This window comes from Acinonyx jubatus, chromosome A1 (assembly GCF_027475565.1).
Source record: "Acinonyx jubatus isolate Ajub_Pintada_27869175 chromosome A1, VMU_Ajub_asm_v1.0, whole genome shotgun sequence".
In the NCBI taxonomy this organism is placed as follows: Eukaryota; Metazoa; Chordata; class Mammalia; order Carnivora; family Felidae; genus Acinonyx; species Acinonyx jubatus.
In genome coordinates, this window is record NC_069380.1 from 184,504,153 (window position 1) to 184,518,159 (window position 14,007).

Consider the following 14,007-nt stretch of genomic DNA (forward strand, 5'->3'; position numbering starts at 1 on the left):
TCAGTGCTTACTTAGGCTTGATCTCCTTGCTGTGGTTGGGGGGATGCTGTGCTCTGATTAGCTGAGCCATGTGTCCTCCCAGGAGCCAAGGGGTTAGGGTAGATTCAGCCTCATTCAAACACAAGGATGTAATGGGGAAGGGTGACATCTCAAAGAAAATCATAGTACATGTTAACATATAAAGGAGGAATAGAGATTATGCAGGCAAAACAGCCAACATCCATCACTGCATATTATTGGTATATCATTTACTGGAAAATTTGCAGGACGGTGGCATCAAACATCATAAATGACCTCTAAGTACTCTTTCCATTCGAATAGTCTGTAATTCCCTAGTTTTGAAACTCCCATACTGGGCACATGTGGCTGGGGAAGGGAATGAATGAACAATCACTGTATTGATTATTTTCACCAATCCTCTAAAATATTCACCAGCTACTCCTATTCAATACATTTTAAACCTTCTACTAATATAAAAACTCTTCCTGCAGCCCTCTGTTTTACATTGCTACACAAGCACTATTTTCTTCAGGATTTTTTAATACCTGTCATATCACCTTGAATTTTCCTTACAGAGTTCCCCATATTAAAAAAAAAAAAAAGATTCACTTTTAACACTTTCTACACCATCACCACACAAAAACACCATCATTATGTTTTTATTTAGTTCTAAATATATATGTTTTTAAAAAATTACCTTCCTAACAATTTTGTTGTGGGTTTACAGTATCTGCACAATCACATAAATTGCTATGGTAATATTATAAAATTATTTCAAATCATAAGGCTTCCGTGAAACCATGCATGCTGAATTTGAAAATAACTGCTGAAAACCCTGCATTTCAGATAAGAAAGTTCCAGATAAGCAGAGACTCTTAACTAGGTTTACTGTCCTAATTTTTTTCCCCTTAACTTACCATCAAGTTCTTGGTTTTGAGTGATAACAAACAGTATAAAAAATGAACCCTGCTCACAAAAGAAGAGCTACATCAATATTAGAAAGAATCCTATTAACTAAACATAAGATAGATTTATTTCTCTATCTGCCATATACAAACTTATACAACCCTGGGCAAATAAATCACTTGCCATGCATTAGTTTGCTTATCTACAAAATGGGAGTGAAAATATTAAGCCACCTTTTAGGCTTATTAAAATGTATTTATTCTTTATTATTGTAAGAATATTTAATATGAAATCTACCCTTTTAAAAAAATTTAAGTGTACAATACAGCATCGTTAACTATAGGTACGATGATGTATAGCAGATCTCTAGAATTTACTAATTTAGCATAATTGAAACTTTCTACACATTGAAGCACAATTCCCCATTTTTCCTTCCCTGCTGTCCCTGGCAACCACCATTCTACTTTCTGTTTCTATGAGTTTGACTATTTTAGATGCCTCATGTAAATGGAATCATGCAATACTTTTCCTTCTGTTCCTGGCTTGTTTCACTTAACATAATGTCATTCAAGTTCACCCAGCATTATTCATAACAGCTAAGATATTAAAACAACCTAGGTGTCCATTAACAAATGAATGGATAAAGAAAATGTGGTATATACATGCAATGGAATATTATTCAGCCTTTAAAAAGAAGAAAATCCTTCCATATGCAATGACATGGGTGAACCCAGAGGACATTACACTAAGCTTATTAGAATTTTAAAAAGATAAAGTAGACATAGGTTTGAACACCGTGTTTGTGACTGAATAATGATTTGTGCCCTCTCTATCTGCCAACTCTCATAGCACGAGGACATCACAGGTGTGCTTCTCCAAGCTCACTTCTGCTTTCTTGGCAATTCATTCTCCCATCTGCCAGCTAGAAGCCAAAACAAATGGTTCATTTTGGACTACCCCTCTTAGCCAGGAGGCAGGGCATAGAGAGGGCATTGTTCTGTGGAATTTGTAATGAATGGTTATCTTAGGTCAGATCCCCTGGAAGCAGAGCCTAAGATGTTAATTTGTATACAAGTGAACCATTGAGGGAGGGTTCTCAGGGGAAATCAATTTAAAAGTTAGAAAACAAGATCAGACAGAGAAGATGCTAGTCAAAGACTCAGCCTGATCCTACAGGGCACTCCACAGCCACAATGGCACCACCCAAACATCCCACCTTGGAGCAAGAGAACAAGCTTTTAATCCTCCATATAAGTTAGTCATTACATGACTGAGAGATATACCTGTGGTTGGGACTGGGGATGCTGGCTTATCCTCCTAGGGGTCCCTGAAGACGGTGGCTTCTACTGCCCTAGGGCAAATTTTTGAAGAAAAATTTGCAGCTACTAGCCATCAGCAGCCAACAAACATAGCAGCTGAGCCTAGTAAAAGGGATCTGGACTTAACTTTTCACTTTTTTCTCTTTTGCATTCTCATTCACTAAACAAACCACTCCCCATTATCCCTACCACACACGTACACAGTTAACTGCCTCCACAATGGAAAGAACAATGTTATTTGGTAGGAATTACTATTAAGTTCAGGATAATTGAGGGATAAAGTATGGTAACATTATGGTGCCCAAGTAATAAGTGTAATGACATTTTTTTTCTAGAAAGAATGTAGTCTAAAACTTCATTATATGGAAGTCAGCAGTAGAACCACCATTTACCTGTGAGCAACTATTATGTGTCAGAAACTGTTTTTTTAATATACAATAATGTATATTAAATATACAATTTAATTTTTTAATATACAATAATGTATATAATATATACAATAATGTATATCAAATAAGCAGTTTCTGACACACAACAGTATAATTTTATGTACAACATAAATGTATAATTTTATATACAATAACATATACAAGATATTATGTCATTTGATCTTTGTAGTAAATTGACCAAGGCCATATAGACTTTGACACAGAACCAGAGTTCAAATTCTGGTCTAGATGATGACTCTGGAGTTGAAACTCCTTACTGTTATACTATATTTCCTTGCTTCTTGAGGATATAGGGTATTTGCATTTGTCCCTCCTGGTACTTACATGACAAGCATTCATGTATTGGAGAGGACACACACACTCAGAGGAAGAGAGAGACAGAATAATATGGTTAAAAAACAAAAGAGTAACTACCATTATAGGAACAAACAAACAAAAATGCTGACTTACTAAGACTAGCAATACCATACAGTGATCAGGAGCATTGACTTACAGGTTCATAACTAAATGATTATTGTTTGAGACGAAAATATCTATATTTTATGACCTTCTCATACTCCTTGAATTTGGAAAGTGGTATTGCCCTGGCTTCTTAACCCTCATCCCAGCTTAATGCAGAAAATGTATGTATTCATTGAAACAAGGCAGCTCCAAGCTGTCCAGCTTTGAGGCAGGACACAGGGGAGAGGCGCCTTCTTTACTTAAGATTCTCTGCTGGGGAGCAGAGTTTTGAAGTTGACCTCAAGAGCCAGAGTAGACAGATAGAAGCATTTTCGTTCCCAGAGAGACTCAGCTCAAGTTCTGCATCAAATGCTTTCTGCTCTCTTTTCTCCTCTTGAACAATAAGAGACCCAATCAGTCTCCTTGGAAAGCCCTGTTGGGGGAGGCTACCTCCCCCTCAGTTACCTTGCTTCAATCTCATCTCAAGTCCTTTCATAGAATGTGGAAATTACTTTCAACTTGAGAATTTAAAAGGAAAAGTTTGACCTAAAGTTTTCCCCACTGAGGCAGCCAAGGCAATGAGTTCCCTGCCCCTCCCTCTTCCTTACCTAAAGCTTTTTGCCTGATTACTGGCAGAAATGATAAGAAAAAAGACTTCATAAGTGGATTGGGAGCCTCTGCTTAATTTTCAGTTTGACAATATTTGGAAAATGAGTTTTAAATATGGTGCATTAGGATGAAGGAATGAAGAAATATTTTTCTGACAAATAAAAGTCAAGGATATTTACAAACCATTACCAGAGAGTCCAATAAACTATACATTTATAAGTAGCTTCCAGTCAACTAATCCCTCTTGGTTTTCAGGAGTATATAGTTAGGAAAACTTTCTCTGTTTTGTTGTTCATCTGCTTGTTGGTGATAAATTATTAATGTGACTCTGATATACTAAGGGGGTTCCTGACACTCTTCCTGCTCCTCCTCCAGGGGCATCACTGCTGAGATGAACTTGTTTGAGAAAACTGCATTTGATCATTCATTCTTATTGAGCACCTACTATCTGTCAGGCTATAAGGAATACAGCCATAGAACACAGTCTTTGACTTCAAGGTGCAGAGACAAAGAGTTAATTACTTTGTTAATTACTGTGTTAAATGATGGAGGAAGAAGATTCTCTGTGAACATGGAGAGCAAGGCCCTGAGCATCTCATCTAGGCTGGCTATAGACAGATACCAAGGATCTGGTATTGAGGTGAGCTCTAAAATGTAGGTGATATTTCAAATAGGTCAAGAGGTTCTAAGAACCTGAGAAAGAGCATTGGGTACAGGAATGAAGGCAGAATATGCCAAAAACTAGGGCGAAGCTCCTGGCTAGAACAATGTTGAATACATTGCTCCAGGTACACATTGACTCATTTAATTGACTTGCAAACTGTATCAGTTAGGAATAGTTAGGTGGCAAGTAACAGAAAATTCATCCCTGGGAGACTTCATTACAATAGAGAACTGATGGATTCATGTCACTTAGTAGTCCAAAGGTGTATCTCCGGTATGAAAAAGCTAACTCTCACTTTTGCAAGCAATTGAGGAAGGGAGCCAGATATACCCTTCATCTGGAATGATAATACTTTGTTTTCTCTACCATCTTTAAACACCTTTGCCTGGTTTCATATCTTGACACTTCTGCTACCTAGCTGTGTAACCTTGGGGAAGTAACCTAACTTCTCTGTGACTCAGTGGCTTCACCTGCAGAATGAAAATGATATTAATAGAATCTACTTTACAGTGTATATTCCATGAGTTTAATTCACATAAAGCACATTGAGAAGTGTCTGGCACAAAGTAAGTACAAAATAAATACTAGCAGCTATTAAATGTATTAACTCAGAGGTCCTGGCCACATCTCGAACCAGAGGCATTTTTTTTTCTTTTCTTTTCTTTTCTTTTTTTTCTTTCTTTTTTTTTTTTTTTTGCTGACCCATAGAAACAAATCAAGCTCCCCATGATCCGACATTGGAAAAAAAATAGAGACCTGTATTAACTGGCACATCTCTCCATAAGAATTATCATGCCTATCAAGGACCCAGGAAAACAGCAAGAATTTGAAAGCTTAGAGAATTACTATGAAAAGATCCTACTATATTCACTATTACTGTTGTGTTAAATATATTCTCTTAAGTTTTGGTGTTTCTGAACAGAAAACCAGCACTGTAGGCCAAATTAACCACTTTCTGGGTGTGTGAGACTATTCTTAGCTGTGCCTCAATTTCTTCATGTATATAGTTAAGGAGTTCAACTAGAAAATCTTGAGAAATCCTTTTTGTGGTAATGTCCTGTGGCCCTAACAATTGATCACTTGTATGTATGAGCTATGGGGACTAGAGGCTCCATAGAATTAGGTGTTTCAATAATTCATTAAATCTCTACTGATTTCTGTCTATACGCCAGTCACTGTAGTGTCTATATAGTCACTATAATTAATGCCAGGGATTCATTAATGAAAAAAAAAAGGCTGGTACCTGCCCTTAGGAAGCTCATAGACTAGTGACATAAAAGTAAATAAACTACTATAATAAATATACTGTGCAGGAAAGGTTGGGACAATCAAGAACTACTGATTCTTTGGCCTGAATGGAAAATTCATAGAATGTTAGTAAAATCAGGAGATATTTAATTCAGCCACCATGATATAGAAACAGAAGCCAGAGAAGAGTTTTGGGAGAGTTGAGATAATAAACAGAAAAGGCTCTATTGGTATTGTGATTGCTATAATAGACTCCCTTTTTAAGTGAAGACAAGTCTACCCTGATGAAAATTTTCTTCTCTTTGTTCGTCAGGACCAAGATATTGCTGTAAGTGATGCTTCAATTTTCTATCTTATCTGTTAGACTTGTCTGAACTATCTAGTGATAGTCTGCCCTCCATTGTCATCTTAGAATACTTTTAGCCTTACCCCTGCCTGATATATAGGATCTATATAATGTTGGTATTTAGATGACATGTTAAAGCTAAACATAAAGAAGGATCCAAACTATGATGTGAGCATCAAGATGTGTAGGCAAGCCCAATCCTTCAGGGTTTACCTATAAGTGCTAAAAATTAGAAGATGCTAAGGGCAAAATGGAAAACTAGAAAAAAAAAAACTCTGAATTGGTGGCACAGACACATTGCCCCGCCCCAGGAATGCTCTGACAATGTTGTCTCACCTCATTCTTACAAAGTGTAGGTGGTTATGGTGGTGTGTTGAAAGCCAATTGGATGAAATTAAACAAAAACCAAAACACCAGTGTTTAAATTGTTTGGCATTAGAATACCCATGCTGTTAGGAAAAATAAATAAGAGTATTTTTTTCTCTTTATTGAGTAGGCTCCATGCCCAACTTGGGGCTCGAGCTATGACCCCAAGTTCAAGAGTCACATGCTCTACCAACTGAGCCAGCCAGGTGCCCCGATTTTATGCAGACATTAAAAACATCCTCAAACAGGGGCGGCTGGCTGGTTCAGTCGGTTAAGCATCTGACTTTGGTTCAGTCATGATCTCACAGTTCATGAGTTCGGGCTCCACGTTGGACTCCGTGCTGACAGCTCAGAGCTTGGAGCCTGTTTTGGATTCTGTGTCTTCCTCTCTCTCTGCCCCTCCCCTGCTCACACTCTGTCTCTTCTCAAAAATAAACATTAAAACAAATTTTAAAAAAACACCCTCAAAACAATGCCAAATACTGTTTACGGATACATATATATGTAGTAAAAATATAAAACAATAGATTTAAAAGTTAAACACAAATTTCATGCGTGTAGTTACACGCATTAAACAGGATCAGGAAACAGCATCAGGGAAGGGTCCAGATCAATTTCTAGGTGCAAATGTAACATTTAGAATAGATTCAAACTATGTAAGCCCAAGTGTTAACATTTGTTACATCTGGATGGTGGTACTATGATTTATGTCATACTTTTCTGTGGTTTGAAAAATTTTAAATTAAAAGCATGGAGAAAAAAATGAATAGGTAAAATAAAATTAGTGTTAAAGTAAAGAAACAGATATGGTACATGATACAAAACTGAATGAGAACCCCAGAAAAATATCTCAACAAGCTCTCACAGAAGCAGAAGAAAAAATGAAAACAATGAAGTAGAATGTACTGATTTTGGAGACTATGGATTCACAGTATTACTGTCATTTCTGAAACAAAGATTAGAAAAAGGAATGAAAACAGTTATCAAAGTATAAATCAGTATTGTTTTCCTATTCTGAAAGAAGACTCAACTCTACATTGAAAGGATTCACTGAGTATCAATAAATATATAATAAAAAGAGAACAGTACTTAAACATATGCTAATGAATTGGCTGGATTAGAAAAAAAAGAAGAAAAATAAATCTATAAGCATTTATAATTAGTCCACTGTTCCCAGGCTGGGGAAAGAAACTAAAATCAAACTTCACCTCTGAAAATCTAATGCTCCTTTTGAGCTGTGCTAACAGCTTGATAAAGGAGAAGCAAGAAAATAAGAGTTTTAAACCAAAATCAGTAGTTCATTTCACAAAGAATAAGAACTGATTTCATTCAGTTGACTACCTGATGGTAAAAAAAATTAAAAGTCACATTTTTGAGGGGTGCAAGCTGGTTCAGCCACTCTGGAAAACAGTATGGAGGTTCCTCAAAAAACTAAAATTAGAACTACCCTATGACTCCACAATTGCACTACTAGGCATTTATCCATGGGATACAGGTGTGCTGTTTTGAAGGGACACATGCACCCACATGTTTATAGCAGCACTATCAACAATAGCCAAAGTATGGAAAGAGCCCAAATGTCCACTGATGGATGAATGGATAAAGAAAATGTGGTATATATATACAATGGAGTATTACTCGGCAATCAAAAAGAAAGAAATCTTGCCATTTGCAGCTACATGGATGGAATTGGAGGGTATTATGCTAAGTGAAATTAGTCAGAGAAAGACAAAAGTCATATGACTTCACTCATATGAGGACTTTAAGACACAAAACAGATGAACCTAAGGGAAGAGAAACAAAAATAACATAAAAACAGGGAGGGGTACAAAACAGAAGAGACTCCTAAATATGTAGAACAAACTGAGGGTTACTGGAGGGGTTGTGGGAGGGGGGGATGGGCTAAATGGGTAAGGGACACTAAGGAATCTATTCCTGAAATCATTGTTGCACTATATGCTAACTAATTTTGATGTAAATTTTAAAAAATAAAAAATTTAAAAAAGTCACATTTTTTACATTCTCTTAGTTATTTGGCAAACATATTCACATAATTTGAATTAATTATATACATTATATTTTTCCTATATCCTTAAAGGTCAGGAATCAGATCATAAATTTCATTTGTACCTCCCTACTATGGGAGGGGGGAGGTAGCATTTTGGAGAGGATGGTTCTTTTACCAGTAAAGCTGTTTTGCATATTGCAGAATATTTAGTCCAACTGGCCACTGGACTTAAAACTTACTGAAGACCCCTCAAGTCATTGTGACAACTGAAACAAAACAAGCAAACAAAATACAAGCATACCTCGGAAAAATTGTGGATCAGTTCCAGACCATTGCAATAAAATGAATATCACAATAAAGTGAGTCAAATAAAAAAGAAATAGCTAATTGGAATATGTGTGTTAAAAAATGAAACCATTTCATCAATGCATGCATTCAACAAATAGCAAAAAGAACACAAGGTATAGGCCAGTTAATCTACTACATCAGGGGAAGTAATTTAAGACATGACAGAAAAGGTCCCTGCCCTCAGAAAGTTTACAATCCATGGAGAAAATGGTTAATGAGGAAACAATAAATAAACATAAATATTTATATCACTTTATTTATAATTACCAAAACTTGGAAGCAATCAAGATATCCATCAGTAGGTGAGTGCATAAATAAACTGTAGTACATCTAAACAGTAGGATATTATTCAGTGCTAAAGAGAAATGAGCAACCAAACCATCAAAATCCATGCAGGAAACCTAGATGTGTATTACTAAGTTAAAGAAGCCAATCTGAAAAAGGTCCCATTCTGTATGATTCCAATCATATGATCTTCTGAAAAAGGCAAAACAGTAAATATATCAGTGGTTGCCAGAGGTTGGGGGAGATGAATAAGCAGAACACAGAGGAGTTTTAGGGCAGCAAAACTATTCTGCATGTTACAGAACACATGTCATTAGCCCTTTGTCAAAAACCACAAAATGTATAACACCAGAGGTGAGCCGTAATGTAAGCTATGTACTTTAGATGATAATAATATGTCAATGTAGGTTCATCAGTGGTAATGAACCGCTCAGTGTGGGGTGTTGATAGTGGGAGAGCCTGTGCATGTGTGGGCAGCAGTGGGTATATGGGAGCTCTCTTTACTGTCCACTCAATTTTGCTGTGAACCCAAAACTATTCTAAAAAAAATTAAAGTTTATAATTTTTTTAAAAAAAGGAACAAATTATTTATCCATAGATGAATCAGAGAGAAGACATGATGTTAGAAAAGGTTCAGCTGTAGGAACGTGTATAGGTGTTTAAGAAATAAGGAAAAACAGTCTGGAGTAGAAGCTAATCAAGGAGATCAGTGAAATTAAGAAGTAAAGTATTGACAGCAATGCCTGACATCTAGTAAGTGTTCAATATGTGTTAACCATTATTAATATTATTACATAATTAGTAAGCCTGTTAATTCCTTTTGGAATTTTCCTATATGCTGGATAAGTACTATTTCATGTCAATTGAAAAAAAAAAAATAAGATTTTTACACCAAAATGGAAAGTAGTCCCACACACCTATAAGTGACTGAGCAAAACGAGAGCAAATATAAGGGTGAAAATAAAGAAACGTCAAACTTCAGTGACTTTGAAAATTTGCCTAGAGAGATAGTCTTAGAAATATCTGTAAATTTAGTTTGAAGCAATGCTTGCTTAACTTCTAAGCAAACTTGTCATGGTCATCCATGTACACATATTCCTTTTTTCCAGAAAGATCAATATTTTCCTTAGATTAACCAAAAGGCAGTTATACTTTATTTTTAAAACATTTGTGTGTTTCACTGTTTATAATTGAAGGGCCAACTATCATGGTTTGCTTTGGGGAAGCCCTTAAACATAGAACATTAGCCCTGGGTGGTCATTTAAAGTTTCCCTACTGTGCAGTTTACGCAAAAGTAAATTAAGACCCGGAGCAAGGAAGGAACTAGCTGAAGTTTATATAGCTACTTGATGGTAAACTCTGGCATTAAAACTTGGAATTGCACCTCCCTGTTCAGCACTCTTTTTGTTACACCAGACAAACATGTTTCCCCAGGCAAACCCTCCAGCTTCCAACAATGGCATGTTTCCCACTTCACTGCATGTAAAGGTAAAGATTGTTAATAATTTATTCATGAAGATAGAAAAGTCGTGGGATGAAGCAAATTGGGGTCTGTGAAAGGAAAAGTAAAATGAGCACTGAAAATGATGAGAACATACACCATTTCTTTGATAAATAATTACTGAGCATCCAAAATTGACCAGGTATTGTATTAGGTAGGCATTGTGTTAGGCATTAGGTAGGCATTAGGTAGACATTTACAGAACCTGTCCTCATGGCAATTACAGTAGAACAAGGGAACAGGATACTAAACAAGAAGTTATAGTTACAATGAATGTCATAAAGAAGAAATGTGACATGTGGATGGAATCATAAAAGAGTTCTAATCTGAATTAAGCAGTCAGAAGAAGTTACATTTAAGCGGAATTTTGAAGGATAAATGGGCATCAGCTGATGAAAGAGGGAGGGGCAGTGGACACTTTCAATCAGAGGGAACACCATGTGTAAAGGACATGAAGAGGAAAATCTTGTTACTTTTAGACATCTGAAGGAAGCCCAGTGTGGCTTGGGTATGGTACATGAGGAGAGAGTGGCAGAGATGAGCCTAGAGAAGCAGACTGGGTAAAATCATTCAAGTCATATCAGAGATATAGTTCATTAAGAGTGAGAGGACGTTGAAGGATTTGGAATAGAGAAGTAACATGACCCACCTTCACCTTTCAAATGGACAGCTGCAGGAGTGGAAATGTGGGGGCTACCCTGGGCATTATTGGAGTTACAATCTAAGATATGGATTATGGCTTCATGAAAGAGAAATGCACAGATTTCAGTGACATTTTAGAGTCAAAATCAATAGGATTTTCTATTAAATTAGATATGGGGGCATAAGTAAAAAGGGAAAATCAAAGGTAATGCTTTGGTTTCTGTCAAAGAGTAGAGGAGGGGCTGGTTGGTAGGTGGGAGATATATCTAAATAAATGGTAAACAAAGATATAAAGGCATGCTGCTGTTTATTGTGTAGACTTTGAGCATTCCTAGAAGACAGTGATGACCAGAACTTGAAGCTCTAACATACAGATATTCCTGGATAAAAACAGGGAAAGTGAGAATGATTGGCTCTAGATATACTCAAGTTTTTTGCCATAGGCCCTTGGAGGGCTGTTGACAAGAGATACTGAGAAACTGGTGGCATTTCCTCGTTAGTTCTAATAACACTTTTATAAATTACTTAATACCCTTCCAATTCAGACAACCTACCCTTAGATCCTACACTTACTCAAAAGTGATCCCAAATGAGCATATCATTCATTCATTTGTTCATTCATTCAACATATGTTTATTGATCTCTGCCATGTTCCTAGCCTTGTCTGGATCTAAAAATATAGCTAATCACACATATGAGGTATTTGTATTTTAATCTATTTGAAGTCAGTAACTCTTGGAACTCATTCAACACATCTAGACTGTAAAAAATTGGACAGAGAAAACATTCGTTTGTATCTGTACACCAATTATTAGCTGAATAATCATGTAGGCTAGTATGGCTGGGAGGTCTTTACATCTCTGCTTTTCTCTTTTTGAAGTATGGAGATGATACACTCAGAAAAAAAAAAAAACATAGAATGGGTGACAAGTCCTCAAAGACTTATTTCTAATTAAAACCAAGTAAGGAAAATGGCTTGTATCTCTAGATTGATAGAATATTCCCTATTGGCTAATTTACTGTGTGGCCTGTAAATCTTTCTTGCCTGAGAAAAGCCATTCTTCAAACCTATTCAAAGGTCATGTCATTTCCCTTTTAGGCATATAACAGTTGACTAGCTTGAAAATGTGAATAATGGATGCCTTTCACGTAACAATTGGATTAAAGAAACCACCTCAATAAATACTCACTGAGCATCTTCTCTATGTAAGCCATTGTATGTGTGGAAGATATTGAAAAGAATAAGTTTCCCTACATCCCAGGATCTTATCACCTTTTCAGTAAAAGTATAATGAGAAATGATTAACTCTAAAATGAGGCAGAGTGTAACATACTAGTGTGGGTAGAGGGAAAAATTCTCCCTTTCACAGGTGGAAGGTGACTTCTGATCCACGCTCTAGAAGAAAGCAATATTGGAGTGAACAACTTTATCCCATCTCTTCATTTATTACTTATCTTTCCTTGTGGGAAAAAGAACCTATCCAGTGCTGACCTCATAGAATTTGGGTATTCAGGGTGGAAAGGTCCACTGCTTTTAAAAGGCAATGGTGGACCAGCATAATGTCCTGGTTTTGCTATTGTACTATAATTATAAAGATATCAACATTAGGGAAGACAGGGTGAAGGGTTCCTAGAAGCTTATTCTTTATTTCTTTGCAATGTCTTCTGAGTCTATAATTAGTTCAAAATAAAATTTGTTTTTTAAAAGGCAGTGGTGGCCTATGTATTTCTCTCAGGCTTTGCTAATAGCCACTAGCTTCAAATCGATTACTGAGCACTGAGATATCTTTTAAGTGTAAAATACATACCAGATGGGGCACCTGGGTGGCTCAGTTGGTTAAGCGTCCCACTTCAGGTCATGATCTCATGGTCTGTAAGCCAGGGCCCCACCCCGTGCTCTGTAAAGACAGCTCAGAGCTTGGTGCCTGCTTCAGATTCTGTATCTCCCTCTCTCTCTGCCCTCCCCCACTCACACTCTGTCTCTGTCTCTGTCTCTCTCTTTCAAAAATAAATACTTAAAAATTTTTTTTAAAAAATACATACCAGATTCATTATGACAAAAAAAAAGCAAATTATCTTATCAGTAATATTTATATTGATTACCTGCTAAAATGATAATGCCTTGGGTATATCAGATCAAATTAAATATGTTATTAAAATTAATTTTGTTCTTTGGAATTTTTATGTAGTTACTAAAAACTTTAAAACTGTATAGGAAATTTGCATTATATTTCTATTGCACAGTGCTCCTTTAAGTCATTTTCCTGAATGAGTTTATGAAGGAAGTTACAATTTTGCAATTAGCTGGCTATATAGGCATCTTCTCAGCAGACTTAACTTTTTCCACATGGGATGTAGACTTGGGAAGGTGTGGAGTAATAGCACGGCCCTTAGGTCTAAGTCATATTTAACTATCTAGAAAGATTTGTAATTTATGAGCTTTTAATAATGTAAAGGAGGAAGAGATTATTTTTAATCCAGGGTGTATAAAAAAGACTAATAATGAAATGGAATTTATGTTGAGCCATGTGTATAGAAATATTCTAGAAAAGGAGCATATTAGAAAGAAAATCATGGAACCTGGGAATGTAAGAGGGGTTTGGAAGACAGCTAATTATTCCATTTGGTTAGATATTAGAATATTTGCCTGGGCAGTACATAGGACAGTTTATGGAGAAATTTGAATTAAGCCTATGAGTTTTTGGATTACTCCATAGGCAATAATGGACCATAAAGTAACTTTTGAGCAGAGTATTAAGATGACTAGGGCTCTGGTTTGAAGTGCTATTAATGCAAGGAAAGATTGACATAAAGAGAAATTGGAGGCAGGGAGTCCAAAGTAGCCAAGAATTGCCCAATATTCTATAAAACCTGG

The 14,007-nt window shown here is 36.2% G+C and overlaps 1 long non-coding RNA gene across 1 annotated transcript; it reads left to right on the top strand.

Moving 5' to 3' along the window:
* The first annotated feature begins 10,825 nt into the window (after nucleotides 1-10,825).
* Nucleotides 10,826-12,507, top strand: LOC128316500 (uncharacterized). The gene is made up of 3 exons (XR_008300516.1): nucleotides 10,826-10,998; nucleotides 11,451-11,627; nucleotides 12,232-12,507. It is a non-coding gene; the product is annotated as an uncharacterized LOC128316500 (long non-coding RNA).
* Nucleotides 12,508-14,007: the final 1,500 nt, after the last annotated feature.